The 16,898-nt window shown below is 38.4% G+C and overlaps 1 protein-coding gene across 1 annotated transcript in view; it reads right to left on the bottom strand.

Annotated features, from left to right (window-relative positions):
* The window catches only part of PPP2R2C (protein phosphatase 2 regulatory subunit Bgamma), a 202,826-nt gene that overhangs the window by 152,334 nt on the left and 33,594 nt on the right, over nt 1-16,898 (bottom strand). The window lies entirely within an intron of this gene.

Here is a 16,898-nt window from a genome sequence, read left to right as displayed (position 1 = left end):
GCAATTCCAGAGCACCTGCAGACCTCAGCCATCCAAACTTCATCAGGAACTACTGCAGAACAAAAAAGCTGTTCTAGAAAATGATACAGTGCTAATTTTCTTCTTGTACATAAAATCTACTGCAATATTGTTGGTACAGCCTCAAGAGAAAGGAAATCTCTCACAACAACAAATTGCATCAACATAAACAATGATTTTGCTGTTGGCCTTTCCTCCAGATTACCCAAATATTTAAATTACTGGAGCTTCTGAAGTACAGTAAAAAATGCTGCACCTGCTGCAAGAGCTGCAGTCTCTGAAATAATACTCATTTGCTAACACAAAAGCTACAAATAAATTCAAGCTATTAAGAAAGAAAAAATCCTAACAGAAAACAACCACAAGCATTCAACAGTGTGAGAAAAAAGGTAATTTGCAAGCAGAAATGTAGATTAGAATCAGAGCAGCAGTTTGGAAGGGAGCTCAAGGATCATCTGGTCCAACCTTTCTAGGCAAGCATGACCTACACTAGATATCCCAGCACCCTGTCCAGTTGAATCTTAAAAGTGTCCAGTGCTGGAGAATCCCCCACTTCACCGGGGAGATTATTCCAGTAGCTGTCTGCTCTTGCTTTGAAAACTTTTCCTCGTGTGTCCAACCAAAATCTCCCCACGAGTAACTTGTACCCATCACCCCTCATCTTTTTCATGTGACTCCTTGTAAAAAGGGAGACTCCATCTTCTTTGTAGTCACCCTTTAAATACCGGAACACGGTGGTAAGGTCTCCCCTGAGCCTTCTCTTCTCTAGCCTAAACAAACCCAGCTCTCTCAGCCTTTCCTCACACGGCTTCCCATTACTTTTATCATCCTTCCATGGAACACCTCCAGCCTGTCCACATTTTTTTTTTTTTTTGTGAGGACCAAAATTGAACACAGTATTCCAGGTGTGTCCTGACAAGCACTGAGTGGGACAATGACATCTACCTCTGCTGTTAATGTCCTTGCTGATGTAGCCCAGCATCCCATTGGCTTTTTTCACCACAGCAGCATGAGTTAAATCTACACATTCAGCTCAGTATCACTGGCAAACTTCATCAGGGTACATTTGATCCCATCTTCCAGATCACTTACAAAGATATTAAACACTGTGGGCCCAGTATCGATCCCTTGGGGACCTCACTGGTGATAGGTCACCTGCCTGAAAAGGAACTACTTGCCACAACCCTCTGGGTACAGCAGGTCAGACAGTTCCCCACCACAACACAGATCAATTGTCTAGACACATAATGTATCAGTTTCTCTAGGAGGAGGCTGTAAGAAGCCATGTCAAAAGCCTTGGAGAAACCCAGGCAGACCATGTCCACTGCTTGCTCCACATCAACCAAGCATGTTACATTGTCATAGAAGGCAATCAGGTTCGACAAGCATGATTTGCCACTGGTGAATCCATGCTGGCTTTTCCCAGTCATGTGTTTCACCTGACTTGTGGCAGCCCCCAGGAGGATTTGTTCCATAACTTTTCCCAGGAACTGAAGTAAGCCTGATGGGTCTGTAATTTCCTGAACCCTCCTTTAACCTGTTCTTGTAGATGGGGTGATGTCAGTCTTATTCCAGTCTTCCAAAACATTCCCCAATCTCCGTGGCTTTCCCAAAGATTACTTCCCAAGACATCACAACAACATCATCCATCTCAACACCCTCTGGGGGACAGTCTCAGGGCCCATCAATTTGTAGGGGTCAAAAAAGGAAGTTTGCAAGCCATGCTAAACCCCACATTTTGAGGAGTATGAAACCCCATGCTATGTTGCAGTAAACACCAAATGCACTTAAATGTTGTTTTCCAGCCTCATACCAACAAGCAGGAATCAAACTTCAGGAAAACAGAACAAATCACAGAGGTGATTTAGTATTGGAAACAGAGAATTACAAGGTAACAACCGAGAAGACTCCCGTAGGAAGCACAAACATCAAAAGTAATCATTTTTATTGAGGCTCAAGACACAGTGAGTTCTAATTAAAGGAACACATGTTGCTTATTTTGAACTGTTTTGAACTACACTTACAAGGCAGAGTATAAGTAGAAAGTTATTAATTGATTTTACAACCTAATAAAGGACTAAGCACCTACAAAATAAGTGTTGCAATGGAAACAGCAAAGGTGCCAGGCCCCAGGCAGAATCTGGGAATGCAGGGTAATGTTCTTGGCCTATCCAGTGTGGAAACTGCCAACTCAGGAAGCTCCCTAAAATCAGCACCCTGAAATGCTAAACACAAAGGGACATACGCTCCTTTCTAGGATTTAGAGGTCTCAAACAAGATCATGAAGAAGACATGCTGGCTGATGTAAGATACAGAGCCTGAACATGATTATAGTCCTAATAGTTGGTGCCACAATATATTCCCTGACGAAACCGGGGGACACTCTTACCTTAGTACATAATCACATGCTGATAACTCATATGGAAAATGCAGTATCATTTCATTTTACTTCAAGAGAAAAAAAAAATCTGGGTATGGACATTTACATACTTCCTGCTGCAGCTGCAACAGGTGTCAACAAAAAATGCAGTATTTGTGGAACCAGAAATGATCCAACTATGAAGAACACAAATCTGTGTCTTAGTGATTGAGATGCTCACCACAGCAATGAAATTGTGGGCTTTTTGAGCTGAACTTGAAGTCAGTTCAAGGTTTTGCACTTGCAGTTACGTTATGCACAGAAGAGAAACAGTCACCCAAATAGGATCCTTAACCACAGCTGCACTCAAGTGTGTGTAAGAGGAAATTCAGCTTGGCAAAAGAGGGAAAAGGAGCCCTCATCTAACACAGGTCCAAAGGCCCCAGCATAACTTGCTGTTGGACAAGAAAGGTCTGCTAAGCAACAGCAAGCTCCAGCATGTCAATGACCACTTTAACAAAAAAAGAAGGGGAGGGGTGGCTGCTTAATGGTACAAATTTCGCTAAACTCTGCAAAACTATCTTTAACCTTACTTATAGCCAGACTGGGACTCACACAGTTGCTGAGCAAGCATAAATGCTAGGCCTTAAAATATCTACAGTCTGTAACAGAATGAATTAATTTCAACTAATGAACTGCTGAGCCAGCATGACAGAAAGACCAGAGCATGGGAAAAGTAATGCAGTAATGGTATGCTTAAAATGATTATAAATCAAAGAGACGAGACCAATGTCTTTAAGCTTCAAAAAACAACTCATTGGGGAGGGATGAAGAAGACCCTCTGTTCGAGACACTGTGCTTAAGGGTACAGTGACCAGTGATCTGAGGTCTGGAACAGAGTAGTAAAACAAGAGGTGGGTAGTCTGGGAAATCAAAGAAGTAAGTTGTGGGACATCACAGTTTTAAGTGGATAAAGGCGAAGTCAAAAGTCAACAAGGTGGGTGCAGCAGAAGAGAATCAACACTGCAGATCCCAGAAACCTGACTGTTGTAGAGACGCATAGTACTCTGAACAACCTTGATGCACCAGGAGGGATGTCCTTCAATCCCCCCATGCATGAGTGTGGGCTGTAAGGCCAAGAGAGGGGTCTTGTGTACCTTAAGTTTTGGGGGAGCTTAAATATCTGTGAGTAAAAGTGTCTAGCATAACCACAAAATTATATATAAGCTAATGAGTGTAGACTGTTCCTCATATCCAGTCATTTATGTAATCTCTTTAGTTATGGAATTCCTACATCAGCACACCCACAGCCATGCTTATCTCATCATTACCTATCTCACAGTTTGACTGCTGAGATTGCCTGCTATCCTTACTTGTTCTGATTATTCCATAGTTAAGTACCACTGATTCTTAGCTGTCATTGCTCTGCTCTGCCCGTAAATATTGCCAACCTGTGTAACTGTTAAAAATCCTGCCTCCTTGTGAAACTAGTCTCGTTCCTTGCCAGATAATGCTGTTGCACACACCCTCCATAGACACTAACCCACAGTGCCAAAACCATAATGTAAAGGAAATACAGTTGCATTTTCTGTTGTGCTAAACGCATGCAGGAAATACTCCTGGCTTGAGTTTCCAGGATAATTCCCTACTTTGTTTCAGAAACTCAGTGGACCAATGGGAACAACCTAGTTAGGTTTAGTCATTTCCACATATAGGGAGCACATATGTGAGCTTCAGTACATATATTTGTGTTTAGCACAGTTGTATTTCAGCATATTCCTAAACCCTGTTTAGGATCTAACCATAAATCCCGTCCTTACAACAGTTAAGCACTTTTTAGAATTTTAACCAGATACAATCAGATTATAAAAGATTCTTTCAAATAAAATGTGGCAGAAACCTCTAGCAGGATGCATTCTGCATAGTTCCATTTAAAGAAATTTAATCTAATGACTTCCTTGGTAACACACTTAGAACTGTAACTCCTATGACTCCTTGGAAAGTAATTAAGAGCAGCTTCTTAATTATTCATTTTATCTATAACAAACCAAGAAGATTTGTCTTTTGTTTGCTCCAATGTAACTGACAGATGTGAGCATTTCAAGTTCACCAGAAAAAACATAAATAAACCAGTAACTTAATACAACAGCATTTCAGAGAAAGCACAGTAAGCTATCTATCTATTTGTATGTATTGGTAAGGAAAACAGAAAATACAAAAGCCGTTTGACCCCACAGCTTAACTGAAGTTCTTTAACAACACTGTGGCTAACCAAATCCCTTTCTAAATGCAAGCTTTTCACTAGCTACTTGCTTATAGTGATGGTGAGTCTGAGAACACAAAGGGTTGATCTCTACTTCATATTTATAAAACAACCCTTCAGAACTGCAGTCTCTGTGGTCTCTTTTAGCCAGGCAGAAGTGGGGTTTGAGCCTGAAGGCTTTGGGGAGAAGGGCTCTCACTATCCCAAGGAGGCAGAGCCTCTTAACAACAGCTACAGCCCTCAAAGTTGGGGGTCTGGAAGCAGATGAACCAGCTTTTTGTCAATCTGACCCATCCTCCCCCCACCCCATTTTGCACAGCAGCCACATTCAGCCTCTGCATTCACTAAACTAGCTATTTTTATCTGTAGATATTTTTGATAATAAAACCATTTTCAGCTTATTCTGTTCTATTCAAGGCTTCCACAGAAAGCTTTCTTCTGTTTTTTTCCCTTCTTGCCAAAACAATTTGATAAAAGTTCTAATGCTCCAAGAATCCTGAGTCTATCACTTCTATTTACTGGGTCTCCTCTGAGCTTCAGTTCTTCACTCTCACTTTGGCAGCATGACCCTTGACCACAGACAGGGCATCCACCATAACAAGGATTTACTAAGATTTCACTTTACTGCAACTGATTTCCTACAGCCAGGTCTCCTAAATCTCAAGCTTCTGAAGGAATAGTCTTTTTGCATGAAACACTGTTCACTACAGTTTGTGAAGATGGTAAATTTGTTCTAACCTCAACTCTGCAACTGAGTTGCCCTACAGCTTGCCTGGGCTGGTAAACATCAGCACAGTTGTGTCCTGTAAGACAGCTCTGACCATTATAGGTCGCAGGGCAGATCCAGAGCTTTTACCCATACCCATCCCCAGCATCAAAAGCTGGTGATGTCCCATGAGCTACCAGGGGATGAAGAGTCACTCTCTTCCTTTCTCTTCCCCAGCTTTGGGCGTCCCTGGAATAGAACATTCTTTCAGCTTCAAGATCACTTTCCTTGTCTCTCTCTTATAATACCATTAAAACTCCAGAACACTTTTACTGTCAGACATCATGAAACATGAAGCACGAGTCATAACAGTGATTCTTCTAAATTCTGTTGCTGCCACCAGAGTTTCTACCATTAACCAGAGTCTAACCCACTCCATTTTACAGTAAAGAGCTGACTCTACTGCACTGCCTGTATCTCATTTGGGAAAAAATATCCAGTTAGAATGGATTTGCAACAAGCTTGACTTTGACCCTTTGTTTTGACTTTGGCTGCCTTTTGTTTATTTGTGAAGCACTGTAATTGTTTACATACAATATAAATTGAATCCATGGCAGGCAAAACCTGGGCTCTGCAGACTCTGTAGGTAACCTAGGGTTATAGGTTAAAAAACATTGACATCATGACAAATTGCTGTAATTTGAAGAATAATCTGAAATCCTGCTGGGACACAATTGAGTCTTTGAACCAAGTTAATGATAATAAAAGCTGACACAATAAAAATGATAAAATTAAAAAGAACACCCAGTAATACCAGTACCTCCAACGTATGACATTGATGATCCAGTTAAGGGGGCTGGTAAAAATAACATTGCTAAGTAACTTAATGCTTCATTTCCAGTTATATAAAGCTCCACTAATTTGTGGAAATGCCACCACTAAGTGCTTTTATCTTTGCTTATTTACATGCTGTTTGTCATCATTTTAAAAACATGCAGTTTTCATAATAGCTTCAGTAATGCAAGGTCATAATTCCACTTTCTGATTAGTTTGTAGGTATGCACCAATAGAGAAACCCGGCATTTTTAATGTAGTGCACCCATGATACCTTTCCCTGTATCTTTTGACATATCATAAACCAGCTGGCAACATAAAATATAAATTGGTTAGCTATAAGAACAGATGAATCATTAATTACTTAGTCTGTACCAAAATAAGAGACCAATTTGATGGTATCGAATGGCATGTGTAGCTGCTAATTAAAAACTGTATTTAAAAACACAAAAGAAAACCAAAAAACCCTCAGTGAGCATTATTTAAAACACTAATCAGAATGGTTTGGATGGAAGGAACCTTTAAAGGTCATCTAATCCAACCCCCATATATACATATATTGCTATTTAAAAGTATTATTTCTCAGAATTTAAACACATGGTTATTGAATTTTGCTCTGGCTTTGCTTCTTTATTTTTATTCTCCAACAATACCTAGCAATTATGGGTTACACCATATCATTTTAAGCAACCTCAGATTTTTATTCACTCTTCATAGTGAATTGTATCTTTCACAGGCCTCACACTTCAGATCATTCTTCTCAGCTTTGCAGGGTCAGGAGATAACATCTTCTCACAAATACAATTTACAAGACAAGTAAACCATATGCTGCTAACGTTACAAATCACATAAACCCTAAAACTAAAGCTAACACGATTCTGACATCTTTTCCTTCTGATAGTACAGTTAACAGGGGATGGGAAGTTTTCCATCAAAAATTGGCTGGGTAATATAAAAAAGGAATATAAAAAGGGAATAGGTAGATTGACAAAACCTAAGAAACCACTTGGATTTGCTTTAGAAGTGCAGGAAGACTCAGGTCCGTCCTTTGGACTGGATGCTGTGATAAACTAAAACAGTAACACCCCTGACACTTGGCTTGCTTCCAAACCCTTTCCAGCTTAATCCCTAAAATAAACACTCAAAATTAAAGACTGCTTGGTTAAGAAAGGCTATGTCTTTATTCATAATTAGCAGCCAACTGCTCCTGCTACCCTTTCTTATCATATAGAAAATTAATGCAATTGATCTACCTTTGAATGGCAAATTGTATTTATTTAATCATGGTAAATTCTGCATGGGGATCTAAAGCCACACACTCAGCCTGTTACCTTCACACAGTGGATTCTGATGGTAACAACTGGTACACACAACATCCAGGATCTTTTGGCACACTTCTGTGTAGCACAACATGTAGGTGTCTCAAGTTTTATGTTATTACTTATCAAGATGTTCATAAGCTATTTATCTCACCCTTATATTATTTGTCGCAAGATCTTGTCTTTCCTCCACTCCTCTTCACTCCCAGCAGCTTCTCAGTGACACTTGCTAAAGCAAGCATCAGGGCCAGGCCAATCAATTTTCTTCTTGGTAGGATTTTCTTTTGTTGTGGTAGGAGCCTTATCAAAGGAAATGGCTTCCGAAAGCCCATCCACAGAATAGAAATTGGAAATACTGCCCAAGCAAAAAATATGTGCAAATTAGCTTTTCATCTAGGGCACACAATTTAACCACATCACAGCTGATAGGAAAAAGCAGTGTGAAGCCCTTCACTGGTGTAAAGCACATCGAAGAAAAAGTAGTAAGACGACTGCATCAAAAGCCAGTGGGTCCCCAGCATAAGTTGACTGATTTGGTCATCTCTTCACCCAAAGTGCCACCACTGATCTCTGTTGCCCAACAGACTTCTGTTAAATTATGCAGACTCTTCATAAAGCTATTAAAGGTCTCCAGATCAAGCAGTTTAGAAGCCTTCAGTTTAAATCTTGAAGTAATGTTCCAAGAAGAGTATTTCTTCCCTAGCAAGACTGTCAGAAAAATTTCTACGGTCAAGAGCTGTGAACTGTACTCAAACAGACAAGTAATCACTATAAAAACTGACCTTGCTCTAAACACTTTGGTTTATGGGAAATAGCCCTAATTACTTGGTTTGTCAAAAAAAAGATGAACCACTTTACTCAATGCTAGTTCTCAGTAGGAATAAAAGATTCTTAATGCAAACTTATTTTAAAACTGTGCCACAACAGAGCAATTGTAATTCTATGATGCTGATGGGCACTTTGTCCTACTTTTTACACCAGATTTTGGCAGCATTCTGCACCCAAGTTTTTATCCGTTTTATCACTACAAAGCAGCACTTTACAAAAAGAGTGAGGCTCCACACCATGGACTGATCCCATCCCTTATTTCACACAGACCTTCACCAATTTCCCAAAGGACTCCCTCTTGAAGCAGACTGATTTTATAGGAATCTTGCATGGATCAGATTATGCATGATTGGGGCCCTTCTCGCTTTGTTCTTGTACAAACGAGCATCTGCTTTGGCACACTTGGCATTAATCCCACATTTATAAAATTCAAGTGTTTTTCTGGGCACATCCCCAGCTCCAAAAGAGAACCAAGATGGAATAAAGCTGTAAGAGCAGCACAGCTGCTTATTTTGAGAGTATAATTGGAAAAATTCCTACAGATAATAAGATGTAAAATTTGTAATTTCATTCCTTCTAAGAACAACAAAAACTACAACCAAGTCTGAAACACAAACTCTGTGCAGCTCAACCACACTACATGTTTTTAAAGGAGAATATCCAGTACATAAAAAACTTTTAACAAGATCTTTTCAGCACCAAATCATAATTTATAATGCAAGACAGAAAAAAGATCCCAGTAGAGCTGCATTATATTTCTACAGAAACTAATACCAACTCTGAAAAATGATGCTAAAAATAGACAACACAACCATGCAATAAAAGAGCTCATAAGTATCTTCATGTATTTGCCATTAAGACATTAGGCCATCTAAGGCTGGAGATGATCTTTACTACATAGCCAGATTCTCTCAGACCTAGCCTTCCCAACTTTCACATCTATTTCTAGACCAGTAATTATAAAAAGATCTATATTGAAGAAAATAGATATTAATAGAATATAAATATCTAATAATATAAAAAATACAAAGGAAAAATCAAAAATAAAATACACTTTAAAGCTTTTTTTAAAGTGGCACAAGGAACAGTTGAATGTACCTAATATTTTCAAGAGAAGATTTAGAATAAATAAGCAATGGAAACCTGACTCTTTCAGTAAGAGTCTTTGGATATTCCAGTGTTCAGTGCAAAGGTGAAGGACACAAGATAAATTTAGATTTTATGACCAACTCAATAACTCATTTGAACCTGGATTTACAGTTCACTGGGAACTTAATGAAAAAGCCAGAGCAAACCATGACACATTTTTGTCATGACAAGCCTGCACAGCTATAGAAAACAGCTAAACAAAAGAACTCAAAAGTTATTTTCCCTTCTTAATGCAAGCATCACAGTTGAAGAAAGTGCCTCCAGGTTTCCCAGGAATGCCTTTTGCATGAAGAAATTTTAAAGGAGAAAAGATACAGGACCTAACAATAAATAAATCATAAATTAGTATTGCGAGGATAGACAGAACACTAACCTACTAATACTGTTTATGTAGTGTCCCTAATAAACTTCCCACATTTAAAAGACAAAATTATATCTACAAATTTATCAACCCTTGTTCAAAATCAGCTACGCTTTTGGAATGTTATGGAGAAACCACTTGAATGGCACCATCAACATTAAACACTATATGGAATGTTACACATTTAAAGTACGTAGGTAAAGTTGCACATAGTATGCAACTGAACATTACCTAATATTGTAGAAAAATCTGAGCTCTTTACTGTATGCACATATTTAGGAGTTGGCTTTTTTGCCTCATCACCTAAATAGGATTGAGGAAAAGTACTTAGAAATGCAGAAATTTTAGGGACAAATCAAAAAGAACAGACCCTCAATTAACTGTCATGACTTTAAAAATACTTCTATGCCATTTATGAACTGACAATGCAGTTATAGGTGAATTTCTCACTTTCATATCATGTTAGTGAGGCTTCCAGCTCTCATTTTTAAAAATATGCTGAACTTCAAGTAAACTTTAGTCAGGATTTCAGGACATGACCCATTTTGAAGATGCACCTTACTTTATACTGAAGATGTATATTATCTAACACAATACAAATAGGTCAGTGCTTCTGTTCTAGTTCTTTCTGTTATAGCTAAAATCAGTACAGACTAAAATTAATACATACAGCAGATAAAGAAAATAGAAGTTATTACCATAGCAATACTCAAGAGATACAGTCAGGTCACAAAAACTGGAAAAAAAAGCAAAAGCACCACTTCAACAACCAATAGACGCTATGAAAGGATGAGTTTAGCAACTGTAAAAACAACTGCTCATTAAGCAAATTACCACTATACAAGGAATGGAAAAGGTGTTCAGGAAACATGTTCAAAAATACAAAATCAGTAATCCACATCACGACAGTACTATTAAAGCATAAGGTGATATACCAGCAAGCCTCTGACTTTTAAGCAGAAAATCATTTGAGCAGAAAACCAGTAACTTATATTCATAAAGCCTCAGTAACAGAAAGGCAAGGAGCTGCCAAGATCAATTGAAATCTATAAACCAAAACAGTTTATACTTAAGCCCACAAATGTAACTCAAATGCCATTTTCTTCTAGAGTTACAATATGCTCAGTAAGGCATGAAAAAGTGTTTTTTCAACATATAAATGATGCAGCAGAGGAAAGAACAGTTTTGTCATGGTTCTCAATTTTCTTGTAATCACAACTGATGTACAAATAAAATCCATAAATATTGTAAAAGTGATTATCAATTGCAAGCTAAAATTGTTGTTCCTATTATTGGTATCATGCAGAAATTTAGCATGTGGATGGTGATAGCCATGGGATGTCCTTTCTATTCTAGACAGAAAACAAGGATTCCTCTGGCTTCTTGTGCCAGCCCTTTTGCTGCCTTCCTAGCTAACTGCTCTAGGCACACACCCTCCATTTTAATTGCCAATATATCTAATGTATAAATTAATATAAAAATTCCTTACTTCCCGTTTCCATTGAAAAACATGCAAAAAGAAGAAAAGGCCTGTACCACCACCTGCATATAACCAAACTGTGCTAGTTCTTTAATATGCTTCTTTTACTGTTGCATTCCCATTCCACAGTCATTTCCTATTTGTGTCTTTCAGCAGATCAGCCTTAAGGAACAATGATATGATATTTTTATGCTTGTCAGCAACATTTATGCACCACTATCCTCTTACATAATACTGCTGTGGCATGGTAAAGTTTCCGGCTCTGCAAAGGACAATGTCAACAGGATGCATATTCATAATTTACTCTTTATTTGCAGCAGGTTCTTTTTTTTAGCAGCTCTTATTCCCTTTATTCAAACAAGATTTTGAATATGTTTGCGCATGAAAAGGTATTATTGGGATCGGCAAACAAGAACATAAAAACAGCCACATGTGCTCAAAGGCTCTCAGCATCCTGTCAGGAACAGCAGCCTCAGAGGAATACAAAGAACAGGGGCAGCATACAGTCCTCTCCTGGGCTCCAGCAATTTGTAGGTCAGGGACTACCTCAGAACACAGCTTTTGGATTTCAGTCTCTGACAGATCCTTCTTCCATGAATGTATCCAGTTGTTCTTGAGCACCTGAAAAGTACTGGCCAGAAGGTCCACAAAATGTTCTCTGTCAGAGCATTCTTAATAGTGTATTGGGATACTTACGCACAAACACTTTTAGCCTAACATATATTTATACATTTAAGTCAGAAAACAGAAAATCAGGGGGTCGGGGGGTGTTACATTTTTTGAAATTAATTTTTTTTTTTTAAATTAGTATCTCAGAGTTTAATGTAGTGTTTTTTTCAATACAAGATCAATTAGGGCATTGAAGTCTGAACATCAGTACATCACAACATTCAGTAAGAGATGGCAACACTGGAACACATGCTGGCTGTTAGCAAGAACAGCTTGCTTCATCCAGAAACATGGTATGATCAGCAGTACACCTCTGTAATGTCTGTAGGCCAGAAACACAGACAGTCTCATGTCCTATTGCACAACGGGGGTGGTTCACATCCATGTTTCAAATAGACTAAATGTGTGTACACATTGTACAGCACTTCACTTGTCAATCCTCTGGGCTACATATAGTGACCGTAAAGACTATTTTGTTGGGTTTTTTTTTCAGTTTGAAGTGCTTGAAATTCTGATAAAGTGTTGCAGCACACCAAAATCAGAGCATGATGCCAACAGCACGTGTATAAAGTAGGTCAGGCTGGGGCATACGAAGATACTGCTGGGAGAATGCTGAAGCACAGTCAAACTTGGCATGGTTAACATCTGTACTGCCTAAAGCAGATCTTGAATACACTATACCACTTGCTGTGCCTGGTTTTCTCTTGAAGGGAACTACTTCAAAAGGAAGCGCAGAAGCTAAATTATCACATCAAGAGAGCAGTGTGGGGTCAAACCAAACTGGCACCATGGAGACACTGTGGCTTTGTTTACAGTGCTAAGATAAAGAGGCAGAGTATGGGTCCGGATGCTGGTGTGCAATTTCTTTTCCTTTAAGCAGTTAATACAGCTGCCAGAATGGTTTTTGTCTTTGCAGCTAGGGCTCTCCTACCCAGTGCCTGGAAATGGCTCAGGGATAGCATGGGCCAGGGACATCAACCAGCTTCTCTCTGGGAGTAGAAGAATTGTATGGATGCAAATCTTTATGTTTCTTAGCTTCAGAGCCAAAGCAGAAGTCATGGTCCTTTCTGTTTACTAGTACTGTTTCTTAAACACAGCTCCAGCTGCACCCTCAGCTCAGCATGAGCTAGGAGCTCAAGGCAAGATCATAACCCTTCCTATACATTCCTTCCCTATACAGAAGCAAGGTCAAAGCATACCCACACATTGGTAATAGTTTAACTAAAAATAAACACACAAAGGCACACTGTTATCTATAGCAAATTAATGAATTAATTATGTGAGGAAGAAAACCCTTATGTTTCAGCACAAAAATCACCATAAAATTCTGCTTTCCCTGGATCTGAACTCCTGATGCCCTAAGACATGTCTCAAACTTGGAATACATTTTATTGCACATAAAATAGGCAATGAGTTAAAAGCAAGAAGTTAATACCTACAGTTAATACCTGTCCTTATACATTGGTGGCAGGAAAAGTAAGTTGTCGAGGATGATGTCAGCAGAGGCCGGCTTCAGAAAATGCTGTACCTAACAGAAAGCAGGTTTATTTCCCCAGTGACTACAGAACAGCAGTAAATGACTGATTCAACATTACTCAAAGTTAATAAAAGTTAATAAAAAATACACTATTTGCTTTAAAGATGACTGATTCAGTTCTCAGAGGTGTAAAATAGCAATGAATCTTTCTTTCCTCACCTAGGACTCCACAACTAATCCCTCAATATTAAAGGAAGTTTACTTTACAAACAAATTAATTTACGACTTGCTTTTAATTAAAAAAAAAAATATAAATCCTTAGTATTAAATTCATCCCTAACCTCTGGTTGGCCGTTTTGCTCCTTTGATTGTTACCACTTTTCTCATTTTGCCATGGCTTCGCAGAAAGGCTTGGTCTGAACTTCAGGCTTGATGACTGAACTTCCAAAGCATAAATAACATGAGCATTTAGCAATCCTACACAAGAGTCATAATAAAGATACAGAAAAGTAATGGTAAAAATAGGAAAACCACAACTGTGTATGGCATGAAAACTGCAAAAGTATTTTGAGAAGGCCTAAACGCATTAAAAGAAGAGGCTCAGTACCCTGAAACAAGCTTCACACGAGATACTTTGCACCAACCCAGTTAAGATTCAGGAGTAGTATCAAAATAAGAGAGAAAAATCATTGGGTTACTAGTCTTTGAAGGTGTATCACATTATTAAGAAACATTTTTCCAGTATAGTGGGGAAATACAAGAGCATTTTCAATTACTGTGTTTTAACACACATAAATTAAAAAGGCCAACAAGAAATCTCTTCCAAAAGAGAAATTACCTGCTGTGACATTTGAAACCAAGTTTTAAACAGTTGCAGAAAACAACCAGCTAATTCAAAGTCTGAAAACATAGGCTTAGAAAACTTTAGATTAGAAAAGCTTGGAATCTCCATTCTGAAAGCTTACTATCTTGCACTACATTTTCTTTTCAATTAATTTTAAAAGGTGAGAAATAACAAGACAGGAATCCAAGTAAAAAATTAAAACAGCTATAAATCAAAGGTGAATAGCACAAGGTATTCATAAAGGAAAATGGAGACACCTCCAGATATTGACCTAACTCTATCGAATACAAACAGTATTTGAGAGCTGATAACTGTTCTGTAAACAGTGTAAAGCAAATTCACAAATTCAGTTCAGCTGTTGACCGAACCAGTTTGTACATCACACACAAACCATCAGAAGATTGGGCATCTCTTAACCCATTAACAGCTGAAAACTCAAAGACTGAAAGAGTGGGCATGTAAATTGCACAGACCTCCAGAGAGCACACCTTCCACTAGAAGGCCTCCAGAGATGACACCACTCCGCTAGGGACACCTTCCACTAGAGCAGGTTGCTCCAAGCCCCGTCCAACCTGGTCTTGAACACTGCCAGGGATGGGGCAGCTACAGTTTTTCTAGGCAACCCACTAGATGTAACCTCTTCACAAGGGACAAATAATTTTCCAGAATTATTTCCCCCACTGTAGCCCATCAGTTGAGGCAGGTAGAACAGGAACAGATAGTTATGATCTCCTGCATGAAGCCTTAATTGAAGTGTGTTACCTGAGATGAACTCCTATTCAGTACAGAAAAATATTGATCAAAACGGCAGTGATTAAGGCAAAAAGATATGTGCCACTGTTAACAAGACGACAATCCCCTCAGCTAGCACAGAACTGGAACAAAATCAATAGCTATACAGTAAGTTCCCAGTGATGCTTTGGTTTGCAGTGTATGCAAGATGACAGACCAGTACATTTGCCTTAAATACTTTTCTCACAATATCTGCAAAATTCACAGCATTTCACTGCAGTTGTTCTATATAGAGAGAAACTTGGAAATGTTTTGATTTTAACAATTTATCAGAAGTGTTCATTAACAAATACTTCCCTGTATTTTTTCCTTTTTCTGTACTGTGAACACTTAGCATCCACTCTGTAATTTTTTAAACCATTATGGTACTGAGCTCTGGAACACTAAGAGCTGTGAGGAGTTGAAAGAGGAAGGAGAATGGCAGGAGAAAAATAGACTCACAGAGAATAAAGATGATGGGGATATAAAGGACCTGAATTATAAATTATAAGAAAAAAATAAAAGCTCACATAGGTAAGTAAAATATAATATACATTTGAGCCAAAGCAAACACTGCAACTTAAGTATAAAACTGTCACAATTGGAATGAAATAAAACACTTCCTAATTTGATTCCAGGAGGCTAATGCTGAAGTTGAATAAGTTTACCTAAAAATTAATAACAAGAAGAAGAAGAAACAGATTTTATATTAAAATATGTTTCTGCACAAACCTCAGCATTTTCTCTAATGCTGCCTGTCACTGTTCTCTGCAAAGAACAAGATTTCAAACACACATGCCTCCTGCTTAAGTTGGTCTGCAGGTACTGGTAAAAGAAATACCAAATAAGTAATTGTGTCCATTCTCTTCAGCCTTGACTCACCATTAGACACTGATATTCAGTGCAAAGCCTACATAATCAACATTTATTTCCAGCCAGGATTCTCATCTCTTCAGGTTCAGGCTTGTCTTTTGCAACCTTACTATTAACCTGCTCTCCCAGCAGCTCTACAAGTTATGGCTGAAAGCTTAATTTGCTATCCTAATGCTGACTGTAAAGGCAGTAAACATGGCTTCTCTCCAAAATAGCAAGATGGAAGATTATAAAGTCATAATTCCCGATCTTCTCATAAAATAACTGTCCAGGCATTCTGTTCTCCACTCGTTCTGTGGTTATCAATCTGTGACACACCACCTCATACCAAGGACTCAAGCTGTGAGGGAGGTGCCATGTCAGGTGAAAACAGAAAGACTTCCTACCTGTGTATGGTAATAAGACTGGAACAGTGCTACTAATGGGTTTGTAAACTTCTTCAAACAGGGACAATTACATTTTAAGTAAGAGGATGAAAAATTAACATGCAATTTCAGTTACCTAAAATAAGTTAAGAGTATGTAAGTAGTAACTGTATTCCTTTTTAGCTCAACCTAAATTATATTAGACTACTTCATTTTTCTGATTATATCTCCACTCAACCCTATAGCTGGAGTGAGATCCTATCATATTAGCTCTCACTGTTTTATACTGCTTCCAGCTTCCAAATATGGTGAATACCAACATTTTTGTTTTAAAAAGACTTTTGTGACTCAGTACCTCTCATGTTGCATTGCTTAAAATCTTCATGCTTCTTTTCAGCTGACACAGTAAAGACATAGCTGCTGTTTGTTCTGTTATACAGGCTGAAGCCATGCAGTCTGGGCTTTTGTTTTGTAATCACCAGACCAGGAGAATGAGAGGACAGATTTCTTTATGAATATTAGGAAAATACTTTAATTCATGCTTTCAAAGCTAAATAGGCCGCAAAAAATAAAGACCCCAGT

The sequence above is a fragment of the Pezoporus occidentalis genome, unplaced genomic scaffold (assembly GCF_034315485.1).
Source record: "Pezoporus occidentalis ecotype Australia unplaced genomic scaffold, CSIRO_AGI_Poc_V1 ctg48, whole genome shotgun sequence".
NCBI classification, from domain to species: Eukaryota; Metazoa; Chordata; class Aves; order Psittaciformes; family Psittacidae; genus Pezoporus; species Pezoporus occidentalis.
Note: the sequence above shows the minus strand (reverse complement) of the source record. Positions and strands in the feature narration are given on the sequence as shown.